The 22269-nt window shown below is 39.1% G+C and overlaps 1 protein-coding gene across 4 annotated transcripts in view; it reads right to left on the bottom strand.

The window, feature by feature from the left end:
* Positions 1–17778, bottom strand: part of KDM4C (lysine demethylase 4C) — a 389491-nt gene extending 371713 nt beyond the window's left edge. For 2 of the 4 annotated variants that reach the window (XM_087444572.1, XM_087444571.1), the window contains exon 1: positions 17576–17715. The gene's annotated coding sequence lies outside the window, so the exon portion shown is untranslated. Of the gene's footprint in view, positions 1–9074; positions 9145–17575 lie in introns of those variants that run through there. The other 2 variants (XM_087444566.1, XM_087444569.1) reach the window with 2 other exon arrangements.
* Positions 17779–22269: the final 4491 nt, after the last annotated feature.

Here is a 22269-nt window from a genome sequence, read left to right as displayed (position 1 = left end):
GAAAGTGCTCCGATTTCTCATAAAATTCCACCTTTTATTCTTAGAGAATGTTCCTTCTGTTTTGTTGGTGGTTTTTTTTTTTTTTGACAGTAACAGTAGACAAGTAAGTTTCCTTTGATAATTTTTATTTTAGAAAATTAAAAGTTGACAAGCCTATCAAAGGAAACCAGGAATAAAACGAAAAGACAACCCACCAACTGGGAGAAAAATATTTGCAAATCATATACCTGTCAAGGGGTTAATCTCCAAAATATATAAAGAACTCATATAACTCAACAACAAAAAAACAAACCACCCGATCAAAAAATGGGCAGAAGATATGAACATTTTTCCAAAGAAGATATACAGATGGCCAACAGGCACATGAAAAGACCTTCAACATCACTAATCATTAGGGAAATGCAAATCAAAGCTACAATGAGATATCACCTTACACCTGTTAAAATGGCTATAATTACTAAGACAAAAAATAACAAATGTTGGAGAGGATATGGAGAAAAGGGAACCCTCATACACTGCTGATTGGAATGCAAACTGGTGCAGCCACTATGGAAAACAGTATGGAGATTTCGCAAAAATTAAAAATAAAAATACCATACGACCCAGCTATCCCACTACTGGGTATTTATCCAAAGAACTTGAAATCAACAATTCAAAGAGACTTATGCACCCCTATGTTCACTGCAGCATTATTCACAATAGCAAAGACGTGGAAACAACCCAAGTGCCCATCAACTGATGAATGGATAAAGAAGACATGGTATATATATATACAATAGAATACTACTAAGCCACAAAAAAAGACAAAATCGTCCCACTTGCAACAACATGAATGGACCTTGAGGGTTTGCTTGTTAAGCAAAATAAGCCAGACAGAGAAAGACAAACACTGCATGATTTCACTCATATGTGGAAGATAAACAAACACACAGACAAAGAGAATAGAGGGGGAGAGGGTTGAGAGATGGACATAAGGGGTAAAGGGGCACATATATAGCGTGACTGACAAATAATAATGTACAACTGAAATTTCACAATGTTATAAACTATTATGACCTCAATAAAATAATAAAAAATAAACAAAAGTCAACAAGCCTATGTCAGTCCAACTTATTTTTTCAGATCTGGAAGTCTGAGAACCAGTGAACTAAATCTAACTCCTTCATGGCCCCAGTGTTATATGTGAGAGAGAGGAAGGGAGAGAGGGTGGAGGGATAAAGGAACTAATTATTTACATTAACAAAAATCAAGTAACTTACTCAAGTTCAAGTCCTTATTTAATCAATACCTTCCTGATTTCTGAGCTTTTAACTCTACAAGACCCCCAACCTCCACCCAGATGTAACATTCTTAACAAACCATTCTCCCAGTAAAAATGGCTTCCAATTGCAAACCACTTTAACTTCAATTCTTCAGCTTGACATTTAATACCTAGTCCCATCATATTTCTCCAAAGCATATCAATTTTCAGACCTTTCTAACTATTCCTCCTAAATCATTCATCCATTCAAATGACAACTCTCTATTTCTATAGCTAAATACAAAGATTAATCAAAGAATTTGCCTGATAAAATTATTTAACTTCAAGAACCTGGAGGCAATAAGAAAAGAAAAAACAAATTTCTTATCTTAGGTAGGTTAAGATAAGAAAGCCATCTCAAAAATGCAAAACACAGGCATTGACTATTGAAAAAGCTACACCCACTTATAGAAAAGATAATGGAGGTAGACCACAGTCATCCTAGGATTCTGCCCATCAATTACTAAAGATGTGTCCAAACCAAAGCACAAGGAAGAATCTCTGCATTACTAACAGCAGGGGCAGCTAACATCTAAGCATTTGATACCAAGAGGTTAACAAACTCACTCAAGGTCACGCAGCTTTGAAAAGATAATTATGGGTGTTACTGAGATTTTGCTGTAGAGAACTGAATGGGCAGGTAGGTGGAAAGGGAGGCTTGGGCGCTTGAAATCTGCTTCCCTCCAGCTCTGAGTGCAGAAGCCAAAAGTAAAAGGAATTCCTCCTAGGATAACTGCCTAGCTTGATCAAACTCAGAAGGAAAACAACAACAGTAATAAAGATTGGACCAGGAATTCCTTCCCCTTTGTCAGAAAGCAAAAATCCAGAAGGCTGAGGAATCCTAGCAAAGTTAACAATACAAAACAGTATGTACTTCAGAGTCAAATTCAAGATACAAATATAAATGCTATAGGAGTTTCTATAAAAAATTTAAAAATTAAAAAAAAAAAAAACCTATAAAAAGACCACAGGTGGGCACTGTTTGAGAAGGCATAGAGAAAAGGTGAGTTTGAGATGTGCCTTGAAGGTAAATAAGATTTGGTTCAAAAAGAAAAGTGAGCCATCCTTCTATGGGGGATACGGAGCACACAATAACAACGCTAACATAGGAAATGTTAACTCATTTAATCCTTTCAAGAGCCCTCCAAGATAAGTGTTATTATTAACCTTATTCTCTAAGTGAGGAATTGAAAGCACAGAGCAGTGTTTTCAAATTTTTTGGTCTCAGGATCCCTTTATACTTTTAAAAATTATTGATGAACCCCATAAGAGCTTTCAGGGCCAGTCCCAGTTCAGCCTGCTCCGCTTCGGCGGCCCAGGTTCAGTGCCCGGGTGCTGACCTACACGATTTATGGCCACGCTGAGGTGGCGACCCACATAAAAAAGTGAGGAAGACTGGCAACAGATGTTAGCTCAGGGCAAATCTTCCTCAGCAAAAAAATTTTTAAAAAGAGCTTTTATTTATGTGGGATATATATTTACTGAAAGAGAGAAAATTTTAAATTATAAATTAAAAGATAAATTAAAAATCTCCATATGTATAAAAATATTAAGATAATTTTAAATTGTTCATGGGTCAAAGGCAACAATGGTTCTCAACCAGGGGTGATTTTTGTGCACTTGGGGACACTGGCAACGTCTGGAGTCATTTGTTTGTCACAACTGAAGGAGTGCTTGTGGCGTCTAGCGGGTAGAGGCCAGGGATGCTGCTTAACAGCCTACAACGCATAGGAAAGCACCCACAACAGAGAATTATCTAGCCCTAAATGTCAATGGCGCAGAGGTTTGAAAACCCTGCTCTAGGGTCTAGAGAAACTCGAGCATACATTCAATAATAGACATGTACAATAAGGTTCACAGCAGCATTTTGTTAACAGCTAAACACTAAAAACAACTCAAATGTCAATCTACAGGAGAATCAATAAATAAATCAGAGTATATTCTGCCCAGCAGAATATTACACAGCAGTTAAAATTAACAAACCAAAGCTACTCCCAACAATATAGACAAACCTCAGAAAGTTAAGTCTTGGACTATTCAAAGCATACGTCCATTTCTACAAAACCAAAAACTAAAATTCAATCTGCTCTTTAAGGATAAATGCATACAAAATAAGTCCATATTTTTAAAGCAATGGAATACTGAACACAAAAATCAGGACCAAGTTACCAAGGGAAGGCAGACGGGACAGCAGAGAATCACATGGTTATATCTGGGCGAAGCCACAAGACTGTACCATGTCTTTTCCATGCCTCAAGCATTACATAAAACCTTTTTTAAAATGATGAAGCAACTAGTACAAGAGTTGTATTTCTGAAAATACCTGGAAAATTGAAACATATTTTAAATGAAACCAAGAAATTTTTTAAACTTCTATGCTGAAACCACTCTTTAATACACACAATACTTCTGTAATACCAATCACTCCTAGTTTTTAATTTTGGCAATTCTATATTTTTGTATATTAAATGTATCAAAAGCAAGATAGACCTGCATGCCCAATGAACACCCCAACATAGGGCTTTAAACTGTTTTTCAATTATATTTTGTAGCATTATTTTAACTGAAAAATCTATGGTTGGGTATATATGTATTCAAACTCTTAAAACAGAAGTAATTTGCTTAGGTCTCCTTCCCTTAGTCTTACTCTGTTACACAACCAATAACACAACTATAAATACCTATAAATTTACAGACTAAAGAAAAAATCAAGTGTGGCTCCTTTGGTAAAATAACTTTTAAATCATCATCAACGATAACATCAACAATGATTTTAGCATTAAAAGGTAATTTGTATAGAAAATCATTTGCACACTAGGACAAATATCTTTTTTAGCTATTTGAACTATGTATCCTACCAATACCCTTTGATCTGGGAGGAAATCCTGACATAAATGCATTATTAATGTGAAGGGAAAAATTACAAACAGCTGTAATTAAATAAGAAAATCTGTTTATCTAGGAAGTAGTTTGTAGTGTTTCATAAAAGCAATTTCCCACACTGCAATACAGAAAAATGTCATGTCAGATCTTAGGATTCAATCTGTCAAAGGGACAGAGAAGACAGTCAAAGAAAAAAAACTCCAGTAAATATAAATGCAGACAGTACTAAATCCTTTTTTGGAAGAAAGTAAAAAATAAATTCTAAAGTGATATGGATACTACATTTAATAGAAAAGTACCTGATAGACAATGATCATAAGGCAGAGAAAGCATCATCTTTGCACTGTTTATTTTTTAAGACTAGAAAATACTAATTAAAAATGACCAATATTTTCTTTACTGCTGGACTCTCCTTCCAAACCTATTTTTAATTTGAAGCTGAAAGTAATCTCTAACCCCGTTATGAATAAAATATCTAAGCATGGAACAAAAATGCTTTAAAAGTTACAAAGAACATAAAAATCATTTTTAAAACATGCAAACTTAACGTTGTATTTGATTATGAGATATTCGTGACCCTTAGGAAAAGAGCCAAAAAAAGAAATTCTAAACAGTTTCCAATAAATTTGAGTTAAAATAGAACTCAATTCTCTGTTAATTCCAATTTTTAGGAAAATTGCAAAATTACACTAAACTTTGGGTCCAAAGAGGACCAAAAAATTATGCAATCAATGCCAACTAATATTTGCATAAATAGAAAAAAGGACTGTTCTCCTAAGACTATGAATTTAGAAACCTGATTCGCTTTCTAAACGCCTATTATTATGCACCGGGGTTGGTAAGAACACACAAAACAGCCACAGAAAGCTATTTCAACAGTTTTCAAAACTTGCATTTCACATGATTTTGAGTTCCAACTACAAGCTTGCTGGGCTTGGACTGTCTCCCTCAGGAGGTCTGGGAAGGAGGAGCTCTTCCTGGCAGGAACTACCTGAGTCTCTCACTCCTGATGCTCCGGACCCCCGGCACCTGCGGCGGCTTCTCGGCAACCACCGCCCGGGTAGCCCACAGCTCGCCCTGCAGGGTTCCCCGCAGGCAAAGTGGCCAGCCCCACCCCCGCCCCCTGCCGGCTTCCGGAAGGTGCCAGCGCGCGTCCCCGCAGCCACTCCAAGCCTGGGGTGTAACCGGTATCATCCTCAGCTCTACAGTGAAGCCTGCGTTACTTTTTACATCTGAGATTCCCGAAACTATTTAGGCCTATCAGAATAACTCAAGGGAGGCCGTGTAAATTACTCATTCTTAGTTTCAAACATAAAAACGCCTAAAATTTGAAATATTTTGAAAACATATTTAAATGTAATTTAGTATGCAAACTTTATAATTATTCCTAAAGAGTAACAATCGCATAAACCAAGGCGGTATCAGCTATATGGGAAGAAAAAAAAAAAAAGTTGGAAAACATTAGGCACAAATCTGATGGTCCTTGCTTGTTTCATTATTAATGAATGCAAGGAACACTATTTTAAAGAATTATGACAATTTGCACAATTTTCGGTGACTAGCTGTCCAAAAGACCAACCTGGAGAGAAAGAGATTTCATCCTATATGCAATGCTTAGCACAGTACCTCGCACAGGTATTTTTTAATCGTTTATTCTCTTAATCTTGATACCAGTACAGGGCTTCCTTGACATGCAAATGCATCTAAAATTATTTCTGTCTACTCGATGAGTTTAACTTTCCTCAAAATCTCAAATATTTAACCAAATTATAATAAACACAAGCATAAAGGAAAATCATAATGTTACCTAATGCTTCTCTTTGATTTCAAAATATGGTTTTAATAAATACAACACCAAACACATTAATATTCACAAAAATAAACTCTATCTAGGCCACATTTTGTTTGTGTAATTCATAATTTTTCTTTGTCATTAATAGCAAAACAAATGTCTCCATTTGTCCAATCTTTCTCCCTTTGCCTGGTCTTTTGAGGGGAGGTATGTCCATCGCACAAACTCCTTCAACAGTGGGATACTGAGAGCTATCCTCACTGACAACTCTGAATACCAACATCTTACTAAAATGAACCCTAAAAAAAAAGCCTTGCATTCGCTTGATTCTTTACTATGCTTTAACATACAATACTTTATTTTCATTCTTAAAAATTTTCTGAAAGATTAGCCAGCTGTGATTACTCCCATTTGAGATGTGATGAAACTAAAGCTCGGAAATGGAAATCACTTTCCTATGGTCAGACTTAGCACGTAGGTGCAATGAACTAAATACATGTTTAGTATCCCAAATATAACTGACCTCTTTGCTAGGCTCTCCAGCGACGACAAAAAAAAAGAAAGAAAAAACCAAAGCCCACTAAATTAGGAATAAATTTGCAGCACCAAGCCCAGATGGTTTCACAGAATTATGCTCAATTTTTAAGAAAGATAATCCAATGTTATTTAAGCTGTTCCTGAGCACAAGAAAAAAAAAAGCAAGCTTTTAAATCCTTTAAGAAGCAAGCCTAGAATGGGTAACAAAACTTGACAAATGGCCCAAGAAAACTGCAGAACAATTTCATTTAAGAGTATTGATGAAAATTCCTTTAAAAAATGAGCATGCAAAATCCAAAAGCACATTAAAATAATAAACCATGACCAAAACGTTATTCCAGGAATTCAAGAATAGTTTAATATTAATATGTTTGTTATATAATTCTTTGTGTATGTGTGTGAGCATGTGTGTATACAAATAAGTATATAAACAAACACACATATAAATGTATATCTGAACATACACATATTCTGTAGCTCTAGTCACTGAGAGGGCATGGGAGCAACACCCCAATATCAATAAGCACCTACATGTTGGCTTCTAAATATTTGGGGTAGGGGCAGTTCAAGATGAGCCTGGATATCTCACTGTGCCTGATAGGAAGGGAGTGCACAAAGAATGATGGGACATGTCAAAAGGACACAGGATCCAGCTTGAAGGGCCAAACCTATGACAATTCAAGCATCAATACAAATAATAGTATTAACAGATTATAACTCATTGAATAAAACAGGAAACCATAAATCCAAATTGATAAAAATAAATGACTTGGAACCTTGATAAGGAAAAAGGTATTTACATAGTTTTTCAAAGCAAAAAGAGTAACTTTAGAGCAGAGAAGCATAGAGGACTCTATCTTACACAATCAAAATGAACATTACCAGTAATAGAACAAAATGAAATGGTGTGCCAGCTGATAAGATATAATAAAAAGAATAGAGCATCACCTCTGTGATATTCCCGCCAAAGACGCCTCAAGAATCTAATCATGAGGAAACATCAGACAAACAAAAATTAAGGGAGAGGCTATAAAATAACTGGCCTCTAATCTTGAAAGGTGTCAATATTATGAAAATCAAGGAAAGACGAAGGACTATTTGAGACTGAAGGATGCTTAAAAGACCTGAAAACAAGAAAATGCAATGCATCGTTCTCAACTGGATAATATTGCTACAAAGAACATTATAACAAATGGTGAAATGTAAAGAAATGTAAAGGGTCTACAGTTAGTAATGTATCAATGTTAGCTCTTGATTTTGATGGATATACTGTAGTTTTGTAGGAAACTGTTTTTGTAGGAAATATACAACGAAGCATTGAGGAGTGATAAGGCATGAAGGCAAATTTTTCAAGGAAATAAAAGTTTTTGGAGTATAATTGCAACTTCTCTAAAATTCTGAGATTGTCCCAAAGTAAAAACAGAAAATTATTTTAAAAATAAAATACAAAGGAATAAATTCAAGAAATGTGCAAGATCTGTGTAGAGATATCTTTAAAAATGTCCTTTCTAAGGACTTAAGACTTAAATGGAAAGGCATATCATATTTTAGGGCAGGAAAACTTAACATCTTAAAGATATTTCTCTATAAATTAGTCCATAAACTAAACACATTCCCAATAAAACAAACGATCAATAGGTTTTTGGAAGTCAACATATTGATTCTAAAGTTAAATATAATGAGGAAAAATAAGAAAGAATAGCCCAGAAACTTCTGAAAACACGTTATAAAGCTACAACAATTAAAACATTGAGGTAACAGTACATAAATAGACTGCTGTATCAATTGCTGAATCAACCTAAATGGCTTTCAATATTGCACTGGTTAAATAAATGATGGCACACACATACAATGTAATACTGTGCAATCATTTTAAAAAGAGGGAGCTCTAGGGGCCAGCCCAGTGGCATAATGGTTAAGTTCATGTGCTCCGCTTTGGCGGCCCGGGATTCGCAGGTTCGGATCTCAGGCGAGGACCGATGCACCGCTTATCAAGCCATGCTGTGGCAGCGTCCCACATATAAAGTGGAGGAAGATGGGCACAGATGTTAGCCCAGGGCCAATCTTCTTCAGCAAAGAGAGGAGGATTGGCAACAGATGTTAGTTCAGGGCTAATCTTCCTCACCAAAAAAAAAGACGGAGCTCTATATGTATTCATATTTTAAAAATCACATCCATGTTACACTGTCAAATGAAAAAAATATGCAGAACAGTAAGTACAGATACTACCATTTGTGTAAAAAAATGTATACATATACATTTATATCTTATATAGAATAACCTATATACAATATATAAAATATCTCTGGAAATCCCTAAAAGAAACTGTTTAACAGTGGTTGACCAAAAGGAGGAAACTGGCTGCCTGATGGCCCAAGATGAGCATATGTACTTTTTACCCATTTATATCTTCTGAATTTTATACCTTGTTATATACCTTGCATCGCCTATTTTAAATAATATTTATTTAACATATACTTAGATAAGTAATAAAATAAATTTTTAAAAAAATAAACAGAAAAATAAACAAAATTATCAAAAAGCAATAAAAAATGAATTTACCTATCTCAGGGCCAGATTCTTCCGGCTAATGAAAGCAGCCTGAATGTTGTGGCCTGAAAGTTCTCAGTAAAGTGTCCAAATTTCAGGTTCCTTTTGAAAGTTAGATAAAAACAAAATGGGTGAGATAAACTACCTGCAAAAAAAAAAAGCCTATACCATCAGTCTCATTTAAAGGGACACCTGTGACCTTGCTGAGTAGGTGATGGACTCCCAAAACAGAACTGAAGCAACAAGACTAATGGTCAATCAGAGACAAAAGTACGTCCTCAGGACTGGAATTTAAACAACTGTGGTGAAAAGAGTTAGAAGATGGAGATAAAAAGAGAGCAGAAGAGAAGGGATTTGTCTTCTTTAACCTTGTTCAACAGGAGAAAATGTACATGCAGGAAGAATGTTCTGATGACCAGTGGTGAATACTCTTGAAGGTCAGAGAAGCCCAGGAGATGAAAAACATCCTGTTCAGATTACTCCTCAACACTACCCATCTCCATCTGCTGGGACCTGCCTGTCTGTCGCCAGACAATGTGTGATCCCTCATGTGGTTTCCTAGTGACCAAGACTTTCTAGAAAGAGCCCTGAAGAGCAGATACACATGCTCTGGATCCGGGTTCTGGTTCTTCTTGTGAGTTTGATTAGGGAGCAACACTGAAGACATTAGTCTTCCAATGCCCGATGTACTCTGGATCAACTGGAAAAGTTCAGATTTCTGAACCTGCAATGCTGAAAATAAGAACAGGACTATAAAGTCCCCTAAAAGTACTGTCACACACACACACACATCAAAAGGTCCTATGTGTCCAGCCAACTGGCCTTAGACTATTTCTCTCTAATCTCAAAAGTATTCCCATTCCTTCTCTAGTAAACAGTAAATCAATATTTAGAATACCTATTTTATATGACTATCAAATATATTTTCGAATATTTAACTTAATCTACTCAGGCTTGAGTGCTATAAGACTAAATTTCAAACATAGGTTTAGGAAAATTTACTGATGATTACACATTTAAACTATCACTATATGTTTCCTTCAATGTTGTTTATAAGTCCCACTATAACTAGACATTTCTTAAATTTAACAGAAAGAAGACATCACCTGTATACTCTCTAATTCATCTAAAACCCTCTCCATCCCTTCAACGCATGCCAGACAGCAGGGTTTAATAAGGAATATTAGGACTTTCAAACTCATCGAGCTACGGGCAACCATAAGTGAACATTCATTATCAACATACTTGAGTAGGACAGAGAGAGACGAAATTCTATTTCATCAAAAAAAAATGAAAAACAAGGCTTGGTAAGCTTTAATAACTTAGACAGGAAAGGGAAAAAACGCAAGCTAGGGGCAGAAACATGGATCACTGTGCAGTGCAAGATTATATATCATGAAGGTGGACTGTACGTCCCACCTGGACAGGGGTCCCCAAAACACAGCTACTAGAAACCTGGGCTCTATCCACTATTTTAATAATGGCATTATTTTTCCTATCTGCAAATACCTATGTTAATGTGCAGGTAACACACATTATTTTTTCAACTGAGTCTGATTATAAATGTAATAATGTTCATTCTCAAAAAAAAATGTTTTTATGAAGGAAAATCAAAATTACCAGTAATTTCACCACCAAGTTAACATCCCAGTGTATTTTTTCTAAACATATAGACATTTATAAACATGTTTAAACAGAATTGGGCTGATACAATGTATACAATTTTGTATGCTTTTTTTTTTTCATTAAATATAGAAGGTTTGGAATTTCCTAATGTTTTCAATATTTTTACAAGTTATGAACATCACAGCATAGTGTGCTGTTGAAATAGCCCTTGCACTAGACATTTAGGTTATTTCTAATATTTAGTTAGCAAAATAGATAGGAGATCAATATTTCATTGATGGAGGTCAAAGAGCACCAAGCCTTCCTTGCAGGGGTCTGCTAAGTGAACAAATGACAACCACAGCTCTAGTGATCCACTGAACATGACACGGTACCCAGCCAGGCTCCTTCATGCATATATTCACAAATACTTCCTGGTTTGCCTTGATCCCCTTGTTATCATTTTCAGAATTTTGTTTGGTTTGTAACAAATTGAGAAAACTAAACTGATGAGAGGCCAGCCTTAAAATTCCGTGACTGCCCACACACCTGTAATGAGCACAGCCAAGCAGGGTGAAGAGTACTGGCTATTGGTGGCCCTGAGAAACCTGGAAGATAAGACCTAAGGGAGAGTCAGGTTTAGAATTTTCTCAACTTGACCTTAAGCAACTCTCCTTCGAGATCACGAGATCACGCCAGAACTTCTAGTAGAACTAGCTTTTAGCAAGAGTCATTTCTTTTAATGACTATTAAGTGGGGGGATGGGAGGGAATATGAAAGGTGGTGTTTAAAGTTATACTCGAACTTTCCATCAGACAAGACTGAGAAAACAGCCATTGTGTTACAAAGAAGGGAGGAGGGGCTCATGGAAATGGAGCACTTTGCCTGCACTGTGTTAGTGCCTGCCCGTGCTATTCAAACTGCAGTCTGCAGGCCTACTCAATTTAGTGGGTTATATCAATATTTTTATATGTGATAGAGAACAAAATAGAAAATATAAGAGTACAGCACAGGTAGCAAAGTAGTGTTTTTTGAAATATCTGTTTCCGTTTTATATATGTACATGTGTGTTTTATATATGTATATGTGTGTTGGGTCAGGATGGGTAAAACGTATTTCCTACTGTGAGCCCTGGTTTTAATTTCCTTAATTTTTTCATATATGTAAAAGTCATTATCCTGTACAACAAATGTTTATTGAGCACCTATACTGTTGTGCGGGTGAGACAAAGGTGTGCTGGGTGATGTAAGTGAATAAAAATACTTGTTCCCTAGCCTTGTAGAATTCTTACAGTTTAGAAACAAACAATCAAATAATCACATAAATAGATTATAAACTGCTAAATGTTATAGAAGGAAAAGTTTAGGGCATTAAGATAGATTATCATTAGAGAAGTTGATTTAGATTGGGGAAGAGGTGGGGGAGACAGGTCAGATTTTTCTGAGGAACTACACTGAAGCAGAAACCTGAAAGATACAGGGAAAGGAAGAAAATGGGAGGAAAAGTCTGCTTGGCAGAAAACAGCACTTTCAGCATGGGCCTGTACAGTTCGAGGAAAAGAAAAGCCAGTGAGCAGAGAGGAAAGACAGAACCATCTAGATAAGCCTTGAGGGAGCTTGGCATAGTAAGAGTTAATGCAGGAATTTTAAACGTACTGAGGGCAATTTGCATTTTAAAAGAGCACTGAGGGGCCGGCCAGGTGGCGTAGAGGTTAAGTTCGTTCGCTCCGCTTCGGTGGCCTGGGGTTCGCCAGTTCCCATCCTGGGAACTGGGTGAGGACCCACGCACTGCTCATCAAGCCACGCTGAGAGGGCATCCCACATAGAGCAACTAGAAGGATGTACAACTATGACATACATCCATCTGCTGGGGTTTTGGTGAGAAAAGGGGAAAAAAGGAGGAAGAGTGGCAACAGATGTTCACTCAGGGCCAATCTTCCTCAAAAGGAAAAGGAAAAAAAAAAAACTAAAAGATGACTGAGTGGAGCAGAGATAGGAAGGAGGCTGGAGTAGGAACAGAGATGATGCCAGGTGGAGACTGGAGGACTGACCTAATACATATTTAGGAAGCAGAAGTGACAAGGTTTGGTGAAAGTCTGGATGTGAAGACTGAGGAACCATGAGGTGTCCAGGATAACTACTCTCGGGTTTCCCAAGTGAGCAATGAAATGGGATGAGATGAATGAGAAACCCAGAGGAGCAGAGCTGAAAGGAAAGATGGAGTCCGGCTTGTCAGCGTTAAGTAGAGATGCCAAATTAATAACTAGAACTGGATGGAGATATAAAAAAGAAGTCACCACCAAAAGGGTTTTGATGACACATTATTCTGCTCCTTAAATATTTACCCACAGTAATGTATAACACAAACCCAGAATACTCTAGAATAAATTTTAAACATTCTACAGAGGAGCAGTTCATAAATACCATAATAGCTGAAGCCACGGTGTATCTGAAAATATAGAGCAACAGTGTAACAAAACATTCAAACTCAAAATCATCCTTTCATGAAATCGTAGGGAACCATGTGTCTATTGTATTCACTGCTGTATGCTCCCCATCTAGCACAGTGCATGGCACATAGTAGGTGTTAAAATATCTATTGAAGGAATACATCCATTACTAGGCAGAATAACCACCCAGCAAAAATAAGACAAAAGGCACAAACAACAAGCAATTCTGTAAGAAGAAACTCTATACTACAAAATATACAAATGTACTAATAAAGACATTTCTCAGGGGAAAAGGGGAAATAAGTTATTTATCACAAACTTAGTTCTGATACCCTAATAGTATCAGATGCTAGATTCTGTTCCCTAAGAATCAGCTTAATTTCAATACCAGAAATTCCATCCCTAGGCAATCAATGGTATCCTCACCATTCCCTAGAAGTCTCTACATATGAGAAAGAATCAAAATGTAATAAGAGCTTGATGTTGAAGCTACAGTAAAATCTTATCTAGGTTATTAAAACAAAACAGGTTAGGAGGAAATTTACGAAAAGAAAAATGGCAGTTACTGCTTTTTCTTTTTCCTCTAAATTCTCCTGTTTCCAGATTTTCTAACAAACATGGATTTTTATTAAGTTGTTTTCCCATTTGCAAAGGTCATATTGATACACAGAAGGAAAATAAGAAAATGCACATATACACAAAAGAGACAGATTACCCATAATTCCATCACCCAAAAGTAACTAACCACTTCTATATTTTGTATGGAGCTTTTTCTGTCTATACATGGTCATGGAGATGAAGAGTGATACAGAACTAATAGTGTAATTGTTAAAGACCATGAAGGAGATTACAGAATGCTGCTATGGCAAGTGTACAGAATTGAGGAAAGACCAACTTGAAGAAGTAACAACTAAGCTGAGCCGTCTGAAGGATGAGATGGAATTAACCAGACAAAGAAGCCCAGGTCAAAGTAGCAGTCCAGCAGAGGGAACAAGAATGTGAGCAGGGTACCAAGCAGCATCCAGCCAGGGAACTGGACAGAGAGATGCGTTTGGTGGGAAGGAGACTGGGTGGGCAAAGCCTTACCAAGAGAGCTTGAGAGGACTTGATCCTCAGGGAAACAATGATGGAAGGCCATGAAAGAGAAGGAAGCTGGATAGGCTCCTTAAAGAGATTGTTTTGACTGCTTAGGTGGGGAAAAGAATAGGCCCTACAAGTGTGGACTTAGATGATCAGCATCTTCTCCCAAAGGGCATAGAGGGTGGAGGCACAGGGGAATCTTTGAGGGGGTGCAGAGAGTAAAAAGACAATAATCTAATATTTTAAATTTATATTTTAAGCTCCACTATACCTTCTAGATTGGTAGGAATAAAGAAGATACAGTGGGACCAGCCCCGTGGCTTAGCGGTTAAGTGCGTGCGCTCCCTGCTGGCGGCCCGGGTTCGGATCCCGGGCGCGCGCCGACGCACCACTTCTCCGGCCATGCTGAGGCCACGTACCACATGCAGCAACTAGAAGGATGTGCAGCTGTGACATACAGCTATCTACTGGGGCTTTGGGGGAAAAAAATAAATAAATAAAATCTTAAAAAAAAAAAAAAAAGAAGATACAGTGACTTTAATTATGGCACAATTCCCAAGAAATTAATATTAGAAATGAGGGTGGGAAGAGGACCATTAATTATTCATACTTAACAAAAAGAAACATAAATTTTAAAAGAATGAAAGACCTGCATTAGATGCTGAGTTTAATGACAGTATGGAATATACCGGTTCTATCACCTTAATCTCTAATAAGTATATAACAAATAAATGAATATCAAGGGAATAATCATTAGCTGTATGAAGAAAGACTGCTAACAGAAAAGGATGATCTTAATGACATCCAGACAAGAAAAACATAGCACTATCCGTAGGACAAAGCCCCACACAGAGAATTCTGGCCTTAGAGAAGTGGACTTTGTAGTGGAAACAGGAAAGGGTCAATAGGCCCTTCAAAAGCCTGGAGAGAGTATCCCTCAAGACTAACTATCCCTCCTTGCTCGTTCATTCATTCAAGAGGGAATGCTTAACCCAGCAATTCCACTACTAGGTATATACACAAGAGTAAGGAAAGCATACATCCACACACACAAACTAGTTCATGAATGTTCACAGCAGCATTATTCGTAACAGCCACGAAGCAGAAACAACCCAAACACACATCAACTGATGAATGAATAAACAAAATGTGATAGGTGTATCCATACAATGGAATATTATTCAGCCATAAAAAGGAATGAAGTACTGATGCATGCTACAACATGGGTGAACCTTGAAAACAATATACTAAGTAAAAGAACAAATTACACGATTCCATTTATATGAAATGAACAGAATAGGCAAATCTATTGAGAGAGAAAGCAGATTAGTGGTTGCCTAGGGCTGGAGGGGAAGGGAATGGAGAGAAATGAACTATAACTGCTAACGGGAACAGCGTTTCTTTTTCAGGTAATAAAAATGTTCTAAAATTGATTGTAGTGATTGCACAATTCTACGCATATACTAAAAGCCACTGAATTGTACACTTTAAATAGGTGGATTGGTATGTGAATTATATCTCAATAAGGCTGTTATTTAAAAAGAGGATATTTTGAGCACCTCAGGCACTATGATAAATTGCTGGAAATACAACAAAGGGAAAAAAAAAACACAGAACCTGTCTCAAAGCTCTAACATTCTAGTAGGGGAGAAAAGCCAGTCAAGAGGCAATTAGAATACAATGAGAAAAGGAAAGAAAGGATTCACAGACTGTGCCCCAGGGGCACCTAGCCCAGCCCTGGGTGATTCAGAAAGTGTTCAGAAGAGAACTCAATAGACCAGATTTTCATCCTTAAATTGAAATTTAAATCTAAGGCAATTTTTAAAAACTAAGTACTTGTTCAGCTTCTTAAAATCTTCATTCTTATAGAATGGCTAATGGACTTTTTTTTTAAGCATTTGTGCACATGCAATGTTTAACACATTTTTAACTTCAGAAAAGCAACCGATTACAGTCTGTTAATAAAATGAAACAATTATCTGATTTAAATTTTATTGTATGTATTACCAAGTTCCTGGGGGTGCTGTAAAGATTATGTGCAAACTTTTCGTAACACCTTAAATTGGGAGAAAGAAGGCCTAAAAAATCCCAACAGACGCGTAATACATTCCAAAACAAAGCATGGGGGGTTGGGAAGGGACAGGCAGGGTAGGAGAACTTGAGTAATGATCGTAAAGGAGAACTGAGTGCTACAAAGTAAAAACGGACCTTTAGGATTTAAAGCCACTAATTTTCAACCACAACACTTCGAAATTAGAATATTAGTAACCGTTGCCATAGAAACAGTGAAGCCGAGTTTTCCGGGGTTAAAAATAAAAATACTGCAAATTCAAGTGGGTGAAATAGGGCAGTTTGGTCCGAATCTAGGTGGACCGAGCCTACTAGAAACTTTCACCGAGATAAGGGTGGACCGACGGCAACTTTTAACCTACACTTCCGAAGCAATGCTTGATAAATCACCTCGCAGAGTAATTTACCAAGTGCTAAAAAATACTTCGCCCTCTCTTCTCCAGGCGGAGGAACAAGACAAAATCCCTCCCGGGCATCGCCCACAACCCAAGCCAGCCCGTGCAGACGTGCACGATGCAGCTCAAGGGGAGACTGGCCCGAGTTCACCCGGAAAGCATCCGAATCGAGCCCTGCTGGTTTCATTGGCTGAGCCCCGAGGAAACCCCCAAGCTCGAGCCCGGAGCCCCAGCCTGCCTGGCTCCCTCCTCCACATCCCCATCCCCCTCCACGTCCCGTGGCCCGCATTCCACGCGACCCGATCCAACTCATTTATTAAGCACCCCCTGTCTACACCGCATCCTGGCTTCAGGCACTGCAGGAAGAAATGGCCCCATGCCGGGAAAATCAAAAGGACAGCCACGGGGAATGAGGACGAACCCTGGAGAGGGGCTGGCTGCCAGCGACGGGGTGGTCTAGAGAGGAGCCCCTACTCTCACCCCGCGGGTCATGACAGTCGCAGGGAAGAGATGGCCCCGAGGGGCGCACCAGGCCCGGCCTCCCCGCAGACCGGGCTGGAAGAGGAAAGGAGAGGAGTTGGCATCTCTGGACTACCAGCATGTTCTTCTGCCCCAAGGAGCACGACCCCGAGTCTAGCCCCCGGGACAACGGTGAGCGCGGGGACCGAACCCCCGTGAGGGCTGGAGCAGGCTGTCACTGGCTCCCCCTCCCTCCCCTGCGACCATGGCCGGCCGCTCTCTCCCCAGCATGACAGTCGCGGCGGCCGCGAACCGAGCGTCTCCGGCCCGGCGTCTTCGCTCCCCCGGACGCCGGCAGCCACTGCTGCCCCGCGCGGAGGGGCGCAGTGCCGGGAAGACCGCCCGGGCCCCCCCCCACCCCGCACCCATCCCCCGGACTCCGGAAAAGCGGTTACCTGGCGCGCGGGTGGGGCGAGGACACAAGCCGGAGGAGGAAGATGAGAAAGAAGACGGTGGCCTCCGGCCCAGGGATATTTGGGAAATTTGGTGGACTTGTTCCGCACTGGGTGACAGCTGTTCGCTGCGCACGCGCACCCGGCCTCAGACTCCCGATCACTCCGCCGCTCCTCGCCTTCCCGTCGAGGGGATGGGAGGCAGCGGCGAAGGCGCGCGCACAGCGACAGCCGGCTCTCCCTGCGCGAGGGCGCGCGCGCCGTCACGTGACCGCTGGGGCCCGGCACTTAGTGAGTCACGTGAACTTCCAAACAGTTTAAAGGTGCCCGGCACCTTCTTGCTTTGGGCTTAATTTTCCGCGCTGTCCTTAACGTAGGTTCGCTGTCTGTCATGTATCTTGTTCTCTGGAGACAAGCATGTCCCCTTTTTCCCAGAGGGAGAAGACACTTAAGCAGAAGGAAGGAACAGGTGCACAGAACCTTGCCCGGCAGCGCCTACCGGGTTCCCTCAGGGCTGGACCTGATGGGGCCCACGCGCCACACGTCGTCCTGGGCTGCGACGCGGGCCTATGGCGACCTCCGGCGCGCGGACGTCAGAGTGGCGTTGCCATGGGTGGGGCCTCGGAATGCCCAGCCGAGCCTGGCGAGGGTGTCGGGTCTCGCTGCTGGGCAGCAATGACAGCGTCTTACCGCCGGGGCTTCTGAGCCTCCTAACTGCAATGGGAGATCCGAGTGGGCGAAGGGTGTCCACCTGCCAACGCTTTAACAAGTAACTCGCAAGCAAGAGGCCGAGTTACTGGCCTCGGGGAACGAAACTGCCCCATAGTCCAGGCACCTACGCGGAGCACGTCCCGCCACGCGCAGGAGTAAGCTCGAGCTGAGGGGTGGCCCGCATAGGAATCGGGCTGGGAGTCTGTCAATCACTTGGGATGACAGCAGTTTGGCCTGAATTGTAGTAACAGGAAGTGCAGGTGCCTCTGGACCCCTGAGAACGTACTTAAATTAGCTTGCTACAACTTGTTGCTTCTGCGCTGTAACTCCGCCTTCCAAGGTGTCAGAAGGAACTACACAGACTTTTGTACTGCCAAAGACAGATGGCTGAGCACAGATGTTTTGCAACACTGAACAATTTTTTTTAACTTCCTGCAGAGTTCCCAGCTGGGTCCCTTGTGGCGTTTCCCCTAACGTTTTCTCAGCTAAGAAAGATTGGGCAGATCGTTACACTACTGAGCACACTTCGGCTAATATGCTGAGTTTCCTATTACAATCCACTGGTTTCTGCTTTTTTAAATATCTCAGCAGGTCCACCAACCATGCCCTTGAAGTCTTTATTCTGGGAGGAGAATTGTGAGGACAGATGAAATATGGTTAATTAAGTAAGGCTAACAGGATTATTGGGCCACCAGAGTTCTTTGGTTATTAAATTAGAAACAAGATTTAGGGTCTACTACCCACATACACGTCTGAACTGGCTTAACACATACACTCAACTGGGAATTTTCCAAATGTGTATACTATGAGGATCCCAACCCTCCTTACAAGTCAATTGGATGTGTTAAAACAATAAACATACAACAGCATTTATTTGGGGCTTACTATGAGCTTGACACTGTTTTAAGAACTTCACATATATTAACTAAATTAATCCTTATAATCATTCAATAGGTATTATTATTATCTCCTTATCACAGATATGAAAACTGAAGTATGGAGATTAAGCAATATGTCAAACGGCTACTAAAAACCGGGGTCCTTAGGAAGCCGTATGCTGTATTAGACTAGGAACCTGGTACACCAAGAATACAAAGTCTGGAAATCTGAATTCCAGTCCCTTCACAATTTGCAGATGCATGATGTTGCACAAATAACATTTGTTAAACACAATAAATTGAGTCTCAGTTTTTTAACCTGAAAAATGAGGGTGACATACCAGCCTTGCTGACTTCTAGCATTTTTGAACATCAAAGAAGATAATGTAAAATGTCAAAACATTTCAAAAGCTGTAAAGCACCGTGTGAACCTATTAAGCACGTCACAGTTTGGGAAACTGAAGTGAGCCTACTAGAAAATCAACTGGATTCGTGGCACAGAGTACAGTGTTGTGTCCCTAATGTATGGAAATACCTCTGTATTGTGAATTACAATAAAATTAGCATTTTAACCATATAGTAGATTATTTTATTTAGGGCTAATTAAAAACTCCAATTGCAATAAGATGAAGGCTGTATAATGGATACATAGATTCCCCTTGAAGCTTATATGTTACGAGAAGGACAGTTCAGATCACCTCAGAAACAATACGTGTAAATTTCTTAAAGTATGTATAATGCAGTAAATTGATACACTACTAAATAATATAGTCTAATTTTGAATATATTGAAGTCCATTAGACTTTTGCAAATATAAAGAATTAAATAATAGTAATACTCATTAATGTTTATATTTATCCTTATCACACATGTACATTATTTATACAGGCATAATACAAACCAACCAATAACTAGATGTTTAGATGATGTTTTAAAGCGTCACAGTGAGGGAGGGGGATGAAAGGGGTAAAGGAGCACATATGTATGGTGATGAATAAAAACTAGACTATTGGTGGTGAACATGATGCAGTCTACACAGAAACTGAAATGTGATCATGTATATCTGAAATTTACATGATGTTATAAGTCAATATGACCTCAATAAAATAATTAAAAGATTTTTAAAAAAGGAGTCACAGTGAATTTGATAGCGAGTACCTAATAAAATTAGAAACCTTGGTGCCTGTTCTCTGTGTCCTGTGTTCTGAAGTTCAGGTCAATTTATCTCTTACCTGGATTGTTATAATATTCTCCTAAAGATCTCCCGCCTCCAATGCATTCTCCATCCATGCCTTCCCCCTCCAACTCATCTTCTGTACTGCAAGCCAAAATTATCCTCCTAAAGTAAAAATCAGATCATGATTCTACCCAGTTGAAACACTTTGTTAATTCCCCATCATTATCAAAGCTTTTCAGTCTTTTCCACTAACGGAGTCACAATGGCCAGGAAGAGTATAGTGGCCAAGGGTGGGGGGATAGACTTTGAAGTGACTCAAGCCTTGTGTGTAAGCTAAATATTCAATCAGTTTGGATACCATTATGTGTGTTTATTTTAATATGTGTTTGTTTTAATATAAGAAAAATACCTAAAATTACTTACCAGTTAAGATACTTAATTTTCCCATCAAAATATTTGAATAAAATTAAAGCTTTGGGGAGATATGTCATGTTTTCTCCAGGGCTTCTAGTTCTCCCTGGGCCATTGCCCTAAACTTGTACATGTGTGTTTTGGGGAAGGTGGCATGCAGTGGAACAGGTGAGGTATTTTATGTTTTTCACATCAAGGAAAACATTGGAAATGATTTATGATATCCAAATCATAACACAACAAAAAAACTAAACATTCATCTTAGCGAATTAATAAAACCACATACCTAAGCTGAAGTTGCAAACTCTGAGTATTTATAGTCATTTCAATCAATCCTCCTTATTATTATTATTTATTATTGCTATTCGTACTATGTTTTATGAACAGGCATTGGATAGTGATACAGCTATGAACAGGACAGATGTGGCCTTGCCCTCATGGAGCACACAGTCAAGCCACAATGAGATACCAATACACACCTACAAAATGACTAAAAACAAAAAGATTGACAGACACAAATGTTGGTGATGATGTGGAGAAAGAGAAACACCAATAAAAATACATATACATGTGCACCAAAGACATGTAGAAGAAGGTTTATAGCAGCGTTACTTGTGAAGTCCCAAACTGGAAACAACCCAAATATCCATTAGCAGTAGGATGAAGATATAAACGCTGGTATACTTATACAATGGTAAACTATACAGTAATGAAAATAAATGAATTACTGCTACCCAAAACAGATGGCTAAATCTCACAAATAGAGTGTTAACCGAAAGAAGCCAGACTCTAAAGAATACATGCTGTGTGATTCCATTTAGATAACATTTTAAAATAGACAAAACTACTCTATGATGTTAAAAGTCAAAATAATGTTTTCCTTTGAGGAGAAAGGGGGTAGAGCAACTGGGAGGGAAGAGGTGGGGAAGGTCTGGGATGCTGGTTATGCTTTATTCTTTGACCTGGATGGTAATAATTGTGATAATTCATCAAGCTGTACACTTATGATTTGTGTGCTTTTATATGTGTGACATTAAAAGGCTTTTCAAACATTTAGTATGTAAATTTTTGCATATTTTTATATCAATTTTCTTTCCTTTTTTTTTTTGAGGAAGATTGGCCCTGCGCTAACATCTGTTGTCAACCTTCCTCTTTTTCTTTTCTTCTCCCCAAAGCCTCAGTACATAGTTGTATATCATAGTTGTAGAGTTGTAGCTCTTCTATATGGGACGTGCCTCAGCATGGCTTGACGAGCAGTGAGTAGGTCCGCGCCCAGGATCTGAACCTGCAAACCCCGGGCCACCGATGTGGAATGTGCAAACTTAACCACTACGCCACCGGGCCGGCCCCTATATCAATTTTATTACCCACCTTTTGACAAATGGACCACTTAGGTTGATTTAACTTGATAAACTTAAGGGTTAAACTTCTCATTTTTCTCTTCCTTTTCCATAAAATTTTTTGGTGTATTAGAAAAGGGGAAAACATGAAGGCAAAAACAAATGGATGGGAAACTGAAC

Source organism: Ceratotherium simum, chromosome 20 (assembly GCF_057802395.1).
Source record: "Ceratotherium simum simum isolate JZ-2026a chromosome 20, ASM5780239v1, whole genome shotgun sequence".
Classification (NCBI taxonomy): Eukaryota; Metazoa; Chordata; class Mammalia; order Perissodactyla; family Rhinocerotidae; genus Ceratotherium; species Ceratotherium simum.
Note: the sequence above shows the minus strand (reverse complement) of the source record. Positions and strands in the feature narration are given on the sequence as shown.